This window comes from Apodemus sylvaticus, chromosome 5, assembly GCF_947179515.1.
Source record: "Apodemus sylvaticus chromosome 5, mApoSyl1.1, whole genome shotgun sequence".
Classification (NCBI taxonomy): domain Eukaryota; kingdom Metazoa; phylum Chordata; class Mammalia; order Rodentia; family Muridae; genus Apodemus; species Apodemus sylvaticus.
In genome coordinates, this window is record NC_067476.1 from 19,620,362 (window position 1) to 19,635,902 (window position 15,541).

Here is a 15,541-nt window from a genome sequence, read left to right on the forward strand (position 1 = left end):
TCCTTCCCAGCGAATACATGGTGGCTCACAACCACCTGTGATGAGATCTGACACCCTCTTCTGGTGTGTCTGAGGACAGCTACAGTATACTTAAATATAATAAATTAATAAATCGTTTTAAAAGGTGCCCGGACCGGATCAATGGAACAGGATTGAAGATCCAGAAATGAACCCACACACCTATGGCCACTTGATCCTCGAAAAAGGGGCTGAAAACATCCAATGGAAAAAAGATAGCCTTTTCAACAAATGGTGCTGGTTCAACTGGAGGTCAGCATGCAGAAGAATGCGAATTGATCCATCCTTGTCTCCTTGTACTAAGCTCAAATCCAAATGGATCAAGGACCTCCACATAAAGCCAGACACTCTGACGCTAATAGAAAAGAAACTGGGGAAGACCCTTGAGGACATCAGTACAGGGAGAAAGTTTCTGAACAGAACACCAATAGCGTATGCTCTAAGATCAAGAATTGACAAATGGGACCTCATAAAATTACAAAGTTTCTGTAAGGCAAAGGACACCATCAAGAGGACAAATCGGCAACCAACAAATTGGGAAAAGATCTTCACCAATCCTACATCAGATAGAGGGCTAATATCCAATATATACAAAGAACTCAAGAAGTTAGACTGCAGAAAACCAAACAACCCTATTAAAAAATGGGGTACAGTCAACACAACTGGAGAATCTGGAGGAAATGGACAATTTCCTTGACAGATACCAAATACCAAAATTAAATCAGGACCAACTAGACCATCTAAACAGTCCCATAAAGCCTAAAGAAATAGAAGGAGTCATAGAAAGTCTTCCAACCAAAAAAAGCACAGGACCAGATGGTTTCAGTGCAGAATTCTACCAGACCTTCAAAGAAGAGTTAACACCAATACTCTTCAAACTATTCCACAAAATAGAAACAGAAGGAACACTACCCAATTCCTTCTACGAAGCCACAATTACGCTGATACCAAAGCCACACAAAGATCCAACAAAGAAAGAGAACTTCAGACCAATTTCCCTTATGAACATCGATGCAAAAATACTCAATAAAATTCTTGCCAACCGAATCCAAGAACACATCAAAACGATCATCCACCATGATCAAGTAGGCTTTATCCCGGGAATGCAGGGTTGGTTCAATATACGGAAATCCATCAATACAATCCACTACATAAACAAACTCAAAGAACAAAACCACATGGTCATTTCATTGGATGCTGAAAAAGCATTTGACAAAATTCAGCATCCTTTCATGCTTAAAGTCTTGGAGAGAACAGGAATTCAAGGCCCATACCTAAACATAGTAAAAGCAATATACAGCAAACCGGTAGCCAGCATCAAACTAAACGGAGAGAAACTTGAAGCAATCCCACTGAAATCAGGGACCAGACAAGGCTGCCCCCTTTCTCCTTATCTTTTCAATATTGTACTTGAGGTACTAGCTCGGGCAATTTGACAACATAAACAGGTCAAAGGGATACAAATTGGAAAGGAGGAAGTCAAACTATCATTATTTGCAGACGACATGATCGTCTACCTAAGTGACCCAAAGAACTCCACTAGAGAGCTCCTACAGCTGATAAACAACTTCAGCAAAGTGGCAGGTTACAAAATCAACTCAAGCAAATCAGTGGCCTTCCTATACTCAAAGGATAAGCAGGCTGAGAAAGAAATTAGGGAAATGACCCCCTTCACAATAGCCACAAACAGTATAAAGTATCTTGGGGTGACTCTTACCAAACATGCGAAAGATCTGTATGACAAGAACTTCAAGACTCTGAAGAAGGAAATGGAAGAAGACGTCAAAAAATGGGAAAACCTCCCATGCTCATGGATCGGTAGAATCAATATAGTTAAAATGGCCATTTTGCCTAAAGCACTATACAGATTCAATGCAATACCCATCAAAATCCCAACTCAATTCTTCACAGAGTTAGAAAGAGCAATTATCAAATTCATCTGGAACAACAAAAAACCCAGGATAGCTAAAACTATTCTCAGCAACAAAAGAAAATCTGGGGGAATCAGTATCCCTGACCTCAAGCAATACTACAGAGCAATAGTGTTAAAAACTGCATGGTATTGGTACAGTGACAGGCAGGAGGATCAATGGAAAAGGATTGAAGATCCAGAAATGAACCCACACACCTATGGCCACTTGGTCCTCGACAAAGAGGCTGAAAACATCCAATGGAAAAAAGATAGCCTTTTCAACAAATGGTGCTGGTTCAACTGGAGGTCAGCATGCAGAAGAATGCGAATTGATCCATCCTTGTCTCCTTGTACTAAGCTCAAATCCAAATGGATCAAGGACCTCCACATAAAGCCAGACACTCTGAAGCTAATAGAAAAGAAACTGGGGAAGACCCTTGAGGACATCGGTACAGGGAGAAAGTTTCTGAACAGAACACCAATAGCGTATGCTCTAAGAGCAAGAATTGACAAATGGGACCTCATAAGGTTACAGAGTTTCTGTAAGGCAAAGGACACCATCAAGAGGACAGATCGGCAACCAACAAATTGGGAAAAGATCTTCACCAATCCTACATCAGATAGAGGGCTAATATCCAATATATATAAAGAACTCAAGAAGTTAGACTCCAGAAAACCGAACAACCCTATTAAAAAATGGGGTACAGAGTTAAACAAAGAATTCTCACCTGAAGAACTTCGGATGGCGGAGAAGCATCTTAAAAAATGCTCAACTTCATTAGTCATTAGGGAAATGCAAATCAAAACAACCCTAAGATTTCATCTTACACCTGTCAGAATGGCTAAGATTAAAAATTCAGGAGACAGCAGGTGTTGGAGAGGGTGCGGAGAAAGAGGAACACTCCTCCACTGCTGGTGGGGTTGCAAATTGGTACAACCACTCTGGAAATCAGTCTGGCGGTTCCTCCGAAAACTGGGCACCTCACTTCCAGAAGATCCTGCTATACCACTCCTGGGCGTATACCCAGAGGATTCCCCACCATGTAATAAGGATACATGCTCTACTATGTTCATAGCAGCCCTATTTATAATTGCCAGATGCTGGAAAGAACCCAGGTATCCCTCAACAGAAGAGTGGATACAAAAAATGTGGTATATCTACACAATGGAGTACTATTCAGCCATTAGAAACAATGAATTCATGAAATTCTTAGGCAAATGGATGGAGCTAGAGAACATCATACTAAGTGAGGTAACCCAGACTCAAAAGGTGAATCATGGTATGCACTCACTAATAAGTGGTTATTAACCTAGAAAACTGGAATACCCAAAACATAATCCACACATCAAATGAGATACAAGAAGAAAGCAGGAGTGGTCCCTGGTTCTGGAAAGACTCAGTGAAACAGTATTTGGCAAAACCAGAACGGGGAACTGGGAAGGGGTGGGAGGGAGGACAGGGGAAGAGAAGGGGGCTTACGGGACGTTCGGGGAGTGGGGGGGGGCTAGAAAAGGGGAAATCATTTGAAATGTAAATAAATTATATCGAATAAAAAAAAAAGAAAAAAAAATGGGGTACAGAATTAAACAAAGAATTCTCACCTGAAGAACTTTGGATGGCAGAGCAGCATCTTAAAAAATGTTCAACTTCATTAGTCATTAGGGAAATGCAAATCAAAAGAACCCAGAGATTTCACCTTACACCAGTCAGAATGGCTAAGATTAAAAATTCAGGAGACAGCAGGTGTTGGAGAGGATGTGGAGAAAGAGGAACACTCCTTCACTGCTGGTGGGGTTGCAAATTGGCACAACCACTCTGGAAATCAGTCTGGCGGTTCCTCCGAAAACTGGGCACCTCACTTCCAGAAGATCCTGCTATACCACTCCTGGGCATATACCCAGAGGATTCCCCACCATGTAATAAGGATACATGCTCTACTATGTTCATAGCAGCCCTATTTATAATAGCCAGATGCTGGAAAGAATCCAGGTATCCCTCAACAGAAGAATGGATGCAAAAAATGTGGTATATCTACACAATGGAGTACTATTCAGCCATTAGAAACAATGAATTCATGAAATTCTTAGGCAAATGGATGGAGCTAGAGAACATCATACTAAGTGAGGTAACCCAGACTCAAAAGGTGAATCATGGTATGCACTCACTAATAAGTGGATATTAACCTAGAAAACTGGAATACCCAAAACATAATCCACACATCAAATGAGGTACAAGAAGAAAGGAAGAGTGGCCCCTTGTTCTGGAAAGACTCAGTGAAGCAGTATTCGGCAAAACCAGAACGGGGAAGTGGGAAGGGGTGGGTGGGAGGACAGGGGGAGAGAAGGGGGCTTATGGGACTTTTGGGGAGTGGGTGGCTAGAAAAGGGGAAATCATTTGAAATGTAAATAAAAAATATATCGAATAAAAAAATGTTTCTAATTTAAAAAAAAAAAAAAGGTGCCTGGACAAGACCCCTTAAGGCAAAGCACATGAAATTTGTTTCCCAGGCAGACTATATAGAAACAATTGTCCATACAAGCATATTCTTTATACCATCAAAAGGGTAATGGCTCAAAAAGATTTTATATCTTTTGTGCACATCAAATTATAAAGACTTGTTCTTGGTGTCCTCAATTTCTACCTCTACAACATAATGGTGTTAATTCTAGAGGATTTAATTAATTATTACACATAATTAATACTCATATTTCTAATTTTGAAAATTAAAATATTTGCATGTGACTAATGATTCATTTTTAGGCTTTCTAGTTGCAACTGCTTTAACAGAAAAAGCAACTAAAATGCTACATTTATTTTCTATAATTACATAGTTATTGCCTGCATTATAGTATCTGCTTGGCATTCCAACTTAAATTACAACAGACAATGGAACTGGCTATTTTAAAACAGTGTCTTTTTAAAAAAGGAAAAGAGAGGGGAAATTCTATCCCTGTGCATATCATTTAAATTATGCTTGTATATTTTTAAAAATTTTAAAATTTGGATGCCTAGAAACTCCTTGCTGAGTGTGTATTGCATCCTGTAACTAGGCATACTGATGTCTGGGTGAAATGAAGGAATTTACATATGCCATGATCCTGATTTAATATTGGGGAAGAAAGCATGTTTGTGCACAATGGAAACATTGTGTTTCCACAGAATGTTGCCAAAGCATGCTAGCTGCCAGAGTGATTGGTGTGGCATGCTGAAGATAAGGCTGACTTGTGGGCTTGCTGAGTGCCCAGACATGATAATAGTAGAGCTATATTGTGTATATGTTCTTGACCTATTCTAATTGTCAAATGTCCCAGATTAGATAAACTGCCTTGTTTCAAGCTTTTAGATAGACCTTGTGATACAGAACATGGAGATTGTTAAACTAGCTTAGAAAAAAATAATATAAAGAGTTGTTATAATAACTTCTCTTTCCTTTAATGTGATCGGCTGACTCAGTCATAGACTGGTCTAGAATTAAACTCAGTATTGGAGATTCCAATTATTAAGATGGCTAACAATCATCTTCAGCCACCTGAGTGAATTTAAAATATAGTCTCCACTTTTCCTGAGAAGTAACAGCTTATCTCTTGACATACAAAGCTACCTCCCCCACCACCAGGCTTTGTGTCTTTTAAGTTGCTAATTTACAGTGGAATTGGATACCTCGGGGACATAAAGACACTTGCAGACCCCCTGACTTCAAAACTTATATAAGTGGATCTCCTTTAGGAGCCACATAGAACTCAAATCTATGTGTGTCTGCTGGCGAGCAGATATGGGCACCAATGAGAGGTGCGAGGCAAGGTACTGCATAGGGAGGACCATGATTTCTGCCTCTGAGTCCCCAGGAAGTACACTTAATTGCATAGGGGTTGGCATCAAGAGGCTGTCCTTAAAATAATAAGGGAGCCTATTACCCTTCCTCTGCAAAAGGCATCATATAATATTTAAGAGGAATTATGGTCAATGCTTCCCCCCCCCATTAAGGTCCACTGTCTTATGACATATTTATCCACTTGTTTTCTCCCTCCTCGTTTTCAAATTAATAAAAAGGGAGGAAATGTACAGAGCCATAACAGGGTGTCATGCCACATGGCACGAACTTGACATTGATTAAGGTGAACTTCTTCTCCCAACCTATTCAGGATCCTGCTCCACCTAGGGTGGAGCGCTCAGAGTGAAGGTGAAGTTTATTGTTCTTCCAGGTCTACACATTTCTGAATTAAGCAGGTAACCTGTCTAGCTGCCTGCGCAGTGGAGACAATGCCCAATGAACAGCCAGACCAGTTCCCCAGAACACACCCTGGAGTTTGGAAGGAGAAGCTTGCCCAAACTGTTAAATGGTCTGACCTCCATTAAACTGTTGTCCTGGCCCTTGTTTCTTTTTGATGCTTCTCCATCTATCCCTCAGCTTCTCTTCCAGGAACTCAGTTCACAGTAGCTGCTGGCAGCTACACTGGAGTAATAAATAACCCTAGGTACAAGATATAGCAGAATGCAACTTGACCATAAACTCATGGAATAAGCCATGAAGTACAAGCCCAACAAGCATTCACTTGGGGAAGTATGTATCTTGCACATAGGAGTTACAGTGCAGTTGCAGTGGTGGGAATAGGCTGAGGGTACCTTATTTCTAATACAGAGTCCCTATCCTGTTACTGATTACAGTGTCAGCCTACCTCTATCTGGTTATTGCCATCTATGTTGAGTACCATCTGTAGTCTGTTAATAGTCTCCTGGCATAGCTATTTCCTCATAGTATGGAGGCTAAGTGATTAAGCATAACCAACACTCCTGTGTTAAGTCTGGGAGGAAGGAGTTAAGAACATGGAAAGTGGGTTCTTGTACAGATCCATAATTGGGAGTCATTCCATTTGGTACAGCAGGAATTTTTATCCTTGGGTGGAGTGCTGAGTGTCCTTGACATTGGCCAAGGACAATCCCTGGCTTTGGGTTGGGACATAATAGGGAAGTAGGTTAAGGCGGGGAATTTTTATCCTAGGGTGGAGAAGCTCAAGGAAGGTTAAGCTTATTGTTCCTCCAGGTCTAGGAATTCCTGAATTAAGCAGGTGACCCACCCAGCTGCAGGAGCAGTCGAGATAAGAACCTCCAAGAGAAGCTAGACAACTTCCACCAGAACTCAGCCCGGAGTCTGTGGGGAAGGGTTTGCCCAAACTGTTAAAAGTCTGACCGACATTAAAGTTTTGACCTCGATCAGTAAAATATTGTCCTGGCCCTTCTTTCTTTTTGTCCCTTCCCTATCTATCCCTCACTTCTGTTCCAGCAACCCAGTTTGTAATAGCTGCAAGCGGCTATGGAATACAACAGGTTCTAATAATTTCTTAACCCAGGTAATGGAGTGGGTAATGCAGGAGGTGGAACAGTTTTACAAAGTGGTTGGTTCAATGAAGTGGGAACTTCCTGGGGCTAAAGGATGGTGAGCAGAGGTGGAGGTTGGAGCCAGGCAGTTGGTTTGACCTTGCTAATATTTGGGAACTAAGGGGACCATGGATCTCTTGAGGCTACATTGGAGTAGTTGGACAGTACATAGGTATTTGGGATCATAGCCAGAGATGTAAGCTTCAAAGTTCCCATGTCTTACTGGCAGTCAAATCGACCTTCTTACCAGCCATGAGTTCAATGACAAAGTTGTTGCATTCCTTCCCCCACCATCCAACTTGGTACACAGATAGTAAAGGGCCTCAAAACAAGATTCTTAAGTTTCTCTCCTGGGAAGTTGGGTATCTTTTTCTTATATGGGACCTAGTTCTGAGAGTCTGTGTAGCCCCAAATCAGGTCATAGTTTTTATCCTAGGGTGGAGAAGCTCAATGAAGGTTAAGCTCATTGTTCCTCCAGGTCTAGGAATTCCTGAATTAAGCAGGTGACCCACCCAGGTCATAGTTTTGATGGATGACTTTTAGTTTACCCACTCAGTAGATTCCATCCACATGCTGCATAGAAAAAGGACTCCAGGCAGACCTAAAGGCCTAGGACCATGTGCTCCTTCAAGCCATGGGCAAATTGCAACCATATCCAGGAAAGGGCTGTTTATCCAAGGGGTCACATCCCTCATCTATTAGGTCACAAAGGCCTACATGAAGGTCAGGGAACCAGGTACAGGTGGGGGGAGCTAATTTGGAGATAGAGTTGACAGCTTTACCTGATGAAGCATTAACTATCTGCCAGACCAGACTCAGGGGCTAGTGGGGCTAGTGGCTGGTGCAGCAAAGCACAAGCAGCACGTGAGCAGGACCAGGAGCACTGGATTCCCAGTTTCAGTGGATTAATGGTCCTTTCATTTTCTTGTGGCAGTTGGTGGGAAAACCTATTAGGACCTCAACTGCTTGGTCATTTCTCTCCCAGCAGGCTTAATGCAGAAGTGGTGTATCTACATCCAGATCCTATCCCCCTTAACATCTGGGAGAGTGGTCAGGATCATGAAGTGAGGTCCTTTTCACTGAAGTTCCAGAGTCTTGTGGTCAAATCTCTTACCCCAGCCTCTGTCACCTGGTTCAATGAAAAGTGGAGATGGAGGGGTTGGGGGAGAAGCAAACTGATAAACCTGGTAGATGGCAGGCCAGAGTTGCTTCTGGACTCTCTAGAGGGTATCCAAGGATTTTAAAACTTATGTTGGTCATATTCAATTAGGATATCAGACTGAAAGTTAGATGACATGGGATGTAGTTCCCATATCAGATCTCAAAAAGACTGAGGCCCAGAGTATAGGAGGGTTTCTAGCCCTATATAAAGTATAAGATAGAAGGGACACTTAGTCACCACAAGTTTCAAGGGTTAATTTGGTCAAGGCCTCTCTCAAAGACTGTGTTATCCTCTCTACTTGCCTTGAGCTCTGGGGTGTGCATTCACAATGTAATTTTTAATTGGTCCCCAGGACCTGTGCTACAGCCTCATTTACTGAGAGATGAATGATGGTCCATTTTCAGACCCATGCAGGTAGGTAGAACATACCTGGGTATAACATCATTCCGAAGCTTTGCCACTGTTTGCAGTCTCCTTTGTAGGGTAAGCTTCTAGACATCCTGAAAAGGTATCTATTTTGTATAGTCCATTTTTTAATTAGCCCCTGGCTATTGGCCTCTGATTCTGGTTCCTGGAAAGACTCCTTGATTGGGACCTGAGGGGTTCACAGTATGGTAGATGGTACAGTGTGAGATTACCTTATTAGCAAAGTATCCTATGTCAAATGTTTTGAACCTTCTCACTTGTAGAACCTTTTTCAGTTTTCAGTGACTCAGGTATGAAGCTTGATGAATCTGATGGGTGAGTTGCTTAACAAACTCCTCAGATAGGATGGTGTGGCCTTCAAAAGTGAACAACCATCCATCTCTTCTGTAAATTCCTTAGCATTTTGCCTGATCTTGTTTGAATTCAACAGTATATTCAGCAATGGCTGGGTGTGATAGGATGGCAAAACTACCTGGATATTGGTAGTGGAAGCTTGGGCAGCCTCCTTTATTGCCTTATCAGCTAGCCAGTTCCCTTTGGCTATTTTTGGTGTGCCTTTCTCATGCCCTGGGCTGTGAATGATGACCACTTCAAAAGGAAACCATAATGCAGGCAATGAAGCTATTTTGTTCTTAATTTTGATGTTTTTTTTCCTTCAGCAGTCTATAATATTCTCTCTTGGTATATGGACCCATGTACATGAGCCATAGCAAAGGCATAAATGCTATCAATGTAGACATTAGCTATGGCCCCCTTTTCCAGATTTTTAAAAAAATTTTATTTAATCTTTTTTTGTACTCCAGATTTTATTTCCCTCCTGGTCCACCCTCTGACTGTTTCACATCCCACACCTCTTCCCTCCACCCATATCTCCCCAAAGATGTCCCCACCCCTACCTCAACCCCTCCAGACCTCCCCACTCCCTGGGACCTCTAGTCTCTTGACAGTTAGGTGAATCTTCTCAGACCCGGCAATCCTTTGCTGTATATGTATTGGGGGCCTCATATCAACTGGTGTATGCTGCCTAGTTGATGGTCAAATGTCTGACAGATCTCAGGGGTCCAGGTTAATTGAGACTTCTGGTCTTCCTACAGGGTTGCCTTCTTCAGCTTCTTCCAGCCTTTCCCTAATTCAACTACAAGGGTGAACAGCTTCTGTCCATTGGTTGGGTATAAATATCGGCATCTGACCCTCTGCTTGTTGGGTCTTTCAGAGGACAGTCATAATAAGGCCCATTTATTTGAGCGCATCATAGCCTCAATAGTTGTGTCAGATCTTGGGGCCTCCCCTTGAGCTGGATCCAACTTGGGGCCTGTCAATGGACCTTCTTTTCCTCAGGCTCCTCTCCATTTTTATCCCTATAGTTCTTTCTGAAAGGATCAATTATGAGTCAGAGTTTTAGACTATTGAATGGAAACCCCATCTCTCACTTTATGCCCTGTCTTTCTGCTGGAGGTAGGCTCTACAAGTTCTCTCTACCCATTGGAGGGCATTTCATCTAAAGCCCCCCCCCCATTGAGTCCTGAAAGTTTCTCACCTCCCAGATCTCTGGTACATTCTGGAGGGTCCCCCAAACCTCCTACCTTCCAAGGTCACCTGTTTCTATTATTTCTGATGTCCCTCAGGGTTTCAGTCCTTTCCCCCATCCAATACCAGATCATAATCACTTCTTCCCACCCCCATCCCATTTCCCTCCCAGTATCTCTCTTGCTACCCCCCCCCTGTGATTTCTTTATTTTCCCTTCCAAGTGGGATTGAGGCATCCTCGCTTAGGTCCTTCAACTTGTTGACAGAATTTTTGGGTTCTGTGTACATTTTTTGGCTAATATCCACTAATTAATGAGTACATATCATGCATGTCCTTCTGTATTGGAGTTACCTCACTCAGGATGATATTTTCTAGTTCCATCCATTTGCCAGCAAAATTCAGAATGTCCTCATTTTTATAGCTGAGTAGTATCCCATTATATAAATGAACCACATTTTCAGTATCCATTCTTCTATTGTGGAACATTTGAGTTGTTTCCAGATTCTGGCTATCACAAACAAGGCTGCTATAAACACAGTGAAACATATGCCCATATGGCAAGATGGGGTGTTTTTTCAGTATATGCCCAAGAATAATATAACTAGATCTTCAGGTAAAACTATTTCCAATTTTCTGAAGAATCTCCAGATTGATTTCCTGAGTGGTTGTACCAGTTTACAATCCTTTCAGCAATGGAGGAGTGTTCCTCTTTCTTTATATCCTGGTCAACATGTGCTGTCATCTGAGGTTTTGATCTTAGCCATTCTGATTGGTAAAGGGAAATCTCAGTGTTGTTTTGATTTGCAGTTCCCTGATCACTAAGGACTTTGAACATTTAATTTCATCACAGCCATTCAAGATTCCTCTGCTATGAATTCTCTGTTTAGTTTTAATTGAGTTGTTTGGGTTTAAATTTAATTGGCTTGTTGGGTTTCTTTTGGTGGTTAGCTTCTTGAGTTCTTTATATATTTCAGATATTAGTCCTCTATTAGATGTGGGGTTAATAAAGATTTTTTTCCCAGTCTATAGGTTGCTGATTTATCCTATTGGCAGTATCCTTTGCCTTACAGAAGCTTTCCAGATTAATGAGGTCCCATTTATTAATTCTTGATCTTAGAGCAGGAGCCATTGGAATTGTGTTTAGGAAATATCTTCCTGTGCCAAAGAGTATAAGGCTCTTTCCCACATTCTCTTCTATTAGATTCAGTGTATCTGGCTTTATGTTGAGGTTTTTGATCCACTTGGACTTGAGCAAGGTGACAAGTATAGATCTATTTTAATTTTTCTACATATAGACAGCCAATTAGAATAGCACTGTTTATTAAAGATGCTTTCTTTATTTTCTTTGTATATATTTGGCTTCTTTGTCAAAGATCAGGTGTCCAAAAGTGCGTGGTTTTATTTTTGGGATTTCAGTTCTATTTGATTGATCAACTTGCCTGTCTCTGTACCAATTACCATGTAGTCTTTACCACTATTGCTCTGTAGTAAAGTTTGAGGTCAGGGATAGTGATTCCCCCAGTCCTTTTATTGCTAATTGTTTTTACTATTTGGCTTCTTTTTTGCCTTTGAAGATGAATTTGAGAATTGCTCTTTCCATATCTTTGAAGAATTGTGTTGGGATTTTGATGGGGATTGCACTGAATCTGTAGATTGCCTTTGGTAGGATTGCCATTCTTACTATATTAATTCTGCCAATTGATGAACATGGAAAATCTTTCCATTTTCTGAGGCCTTCTTTAATTTCTTTCTTGAGAGACTTGAAGTTATTGTCATACAGATCTTTCACTTGTTTGGTTAGAGTTACTCCAAGGTATTTTATGTTATTTGTGGCTATTGTGAAGGGAGTCATTTCTCTAACTTCTTTTTCAGCTGGCTTGTCCTTTGTATAAAGAAAGGCTATGGCTTTATTTGAGTTTTATCAGCTGGTGAGAAGTTCTCTGGTAGAATTTTTGAGTTGGCTTAAGTATACTATCATATCATCTGCAAATAGTGATAACTTTATTTCTTCTTTGCCAATTTGTATCTCCTTGATCTCTTTTTGTTGTCTTTGTCTTCTAACTAGCACTTTAAGTACATATTGAAGAGATATAGGGAAAGTGAGCATCCTTGTCTTGTCCCCAATTTTAGTGGGATTGCTGCAACTATGTCTCCATTTAATTTTATATTGGCTGTTGGTTTGAGTTAAATTGCATTATAATGCTTAGGTATGGGCCTTGAATTCCTGATATCTCCAATACTTTCAACGTGGGTGTTGTTCATTAGTTTGCTTCAATGAAAAACTAGACTCCAGTTTTCTGCATCTTTGTGAAAGTCCTTGAAATGGTTCAGGACCAAGCCAAGTGCTTATCCTATCCTAGGAACCAAAGAAAATAATTTTTCCATTTTGCCATTTTTACTATATTAATTCTGCTAATTGATGAGCATGGAAGATCTTTCCATTTTCTGAGGCCTTCTTTGATTTCTTTCTTGAGAGACTTAAAGTTATTGTCATACAGATCTTTTACTTGTTGGGTTAGAGTTACTCCAAGGTATTTACACAATAAGCACAAAAAGAATACACAAAGACAGACACAGGAAAAAGAAAGCCACAGGAAAAAGAAAGCAAAATAAAAGGAAAAACAAAATAAAAAGGAAAAGCAAAATAAATAAAAGGAAAAAAACAAATTAAAAAGAAAAAAGAGAGCAAAATAAAAAGGCTATCCTAAAGACCCACAGCCAGTTCAAAACTCAGATGAGAATTAACAAGTTTTCTTGCTTCTGATAGGGGCTAGGAGCTTTCTCCCTTGCCCCTGTCTGGGTAATATGAGTCTACTTTGTCACTTTCAGCCTCTAGATTAAACCCAAAACATAAACACAGAGATGGACAAGACAAAAGACAACCAGGGCTTACCACTCAAAAAACACTCAATTATTTGGGACAGGGGTCTCCAGTGAATCCTAGATGGATCCCAAATGTAAGGGTTCATGATTCACCAGAGAATAATACCCAAGAAACTAAAAGTACGCAAAAACAAAGAGTGTTTTATTCTGCAGAAGACTAACATTTGTTGGTCTACCATTTACCAAGTTGGTGACACCCAGGTAAACTGGCAGTCCCAATATAAAGCAGATTAGGGGAATTCCAGGGAGGAGTAGGTGACATTTTACTTGATTGGTTGGCAGGGGTTTGGGTGTGTTTGGGATTGGCTAGGGTTCTGGGGACATTCCAGTGCGTTTAGTTTACTTGGGGGCCCTGGAAACTGTTACTGGGGAATCTTGGAAACAGTTGCTAACTTACTGTACCTGCCTTAGGCCAGATGGTGAGGAAGTTTCTGATTGACTGCCCTAAGCCTATTGTGGATATAAGTACTTGGATGCAATTAGAAGCTATGCTGTTTTAATAAAATACTGGCAGTTGGTTCTTATCTAAGACTGATGGCTGACTAGTCCTATATTGTTGGTTTGGTTTCGAGTACCAGTCATATTGAGTAGGCTATAAGTCAAATTAGCTTCTGGGCTAATTAATATCCACTTATCAGAGATTGCATACAATGTGTATTGTTTGTGATTTGGTTTTATCTCACTTAGGATAATATTTTCCAGTTCCAACCATTTACCTAAAAATTTCATGAATTCATTGTTTTTAATTGCTGAGTAGTATTCCATTGTGTAAATATACCACATTTTCTGTATCCATTCCTCCATTGAGGGACATCTGGGTTCTTTCCAGCTTCTGACTATTATAAATAAGGCTGCTATGAACATAATGGAGCATGTGTCCTTACTGCATGCTGGGGAATCCTCTGGGTATATACCCAGGAGAGGTATAGCAGGGTCCTCCAGAAGTGTCATGTCAGTATTCTGAGGAACCACCAGAGTGATTTCCATAGTGGTTGTACCATCTTGCAATCCCACCAGCAGAGGAGGAGTGCTCCTCTTTCTCCACATCCTTGCCAACACCTGCTGTCTTCTGAGTTTTAACCTTAGCTATTCTGACTGGTGTGAGGTGAAATCTCAGGGTTGTTTCGATTTGCACTTCCCTAATGACTAATGATGTTGAGTATTTCTTAAGGTGCTTCTCGGACATCTGAATTTCTTCAGGTGAAAATTCTTTGTTTAGATCTGTACCCCATTTTTAATAGGGTTACTTGGTTCCCTGGGGTCTAACTTCTTGTGTTCTTTGTGTTTATTGGATATTAGTCCTCTATCGGATGTATTGGTGAAGATCCTTTCCCAATTTGTTGGTTGCCGTTTTGTCCTTTTTACAGTGTCCTTTAGCAAATAGCAGAGTAAAAGTACATTATGAAAACATATAATAAAAGTAATATTAGTGATGATCAATATAAATTTTGTATAAAATTTCAATTGTTAATTGCATTATGATTAGAATAACTGTGGAAACACAGTTAGTTTATAAGAGCCTTTTAATTAAATTAAGTTCTTCCCAAAATTATGTTACAAATATGTGTCATTCTTTAACAACTCAATATAGAAGATGGGAATTCTTTTTAAAGCTGTCCATGTTCTCCACTGCTATATGATTTTTAAATATTTTCCATAATGTTGCACACTATGAAGATCTAATACAGCATGTGGAACACTGGTCATCTTTGAGCCCTTAAAAATTGTTATAGGGTCACAGAAGTGTATTTGTGCACAGTTGATGACTTCTGGCAGAGGGGAGGAGAAAGACTCAGCTATCTTTAAATTGCTGGCCACTGGGAGTTTGATCAAGCTCCTATAAGTATATGGGCAACACAAATCAGATTTGGTGTATTTTTTTCTTTTCTGGTGGGGGTATACAAGGGTTGGGAAGTGGACCTGAGAAAATGGGAAGTGATCAATCAGGATGTTTTGTATAAAATTCCCAAATATTGTTTTAAAATAAATAAAAATATTATGTTGGGCAAAAATTGAATGGGGAAATGTTAAAGTTGTGCTCAGAACTCAAATTCAATTTTCTCCACTAATCCAGGTTATCAAAAATTATGGTTTATTTCATTAATATTCATTGTTATTCATACATTTATGGTTTATATATTTATATATTTATGTTGTATATAGAGCCTCTAGTATCAGACTAAAATGAAGTGGAGAAGAGAAATATCTTGTACCATTTCATTTCACAAGGAAAAT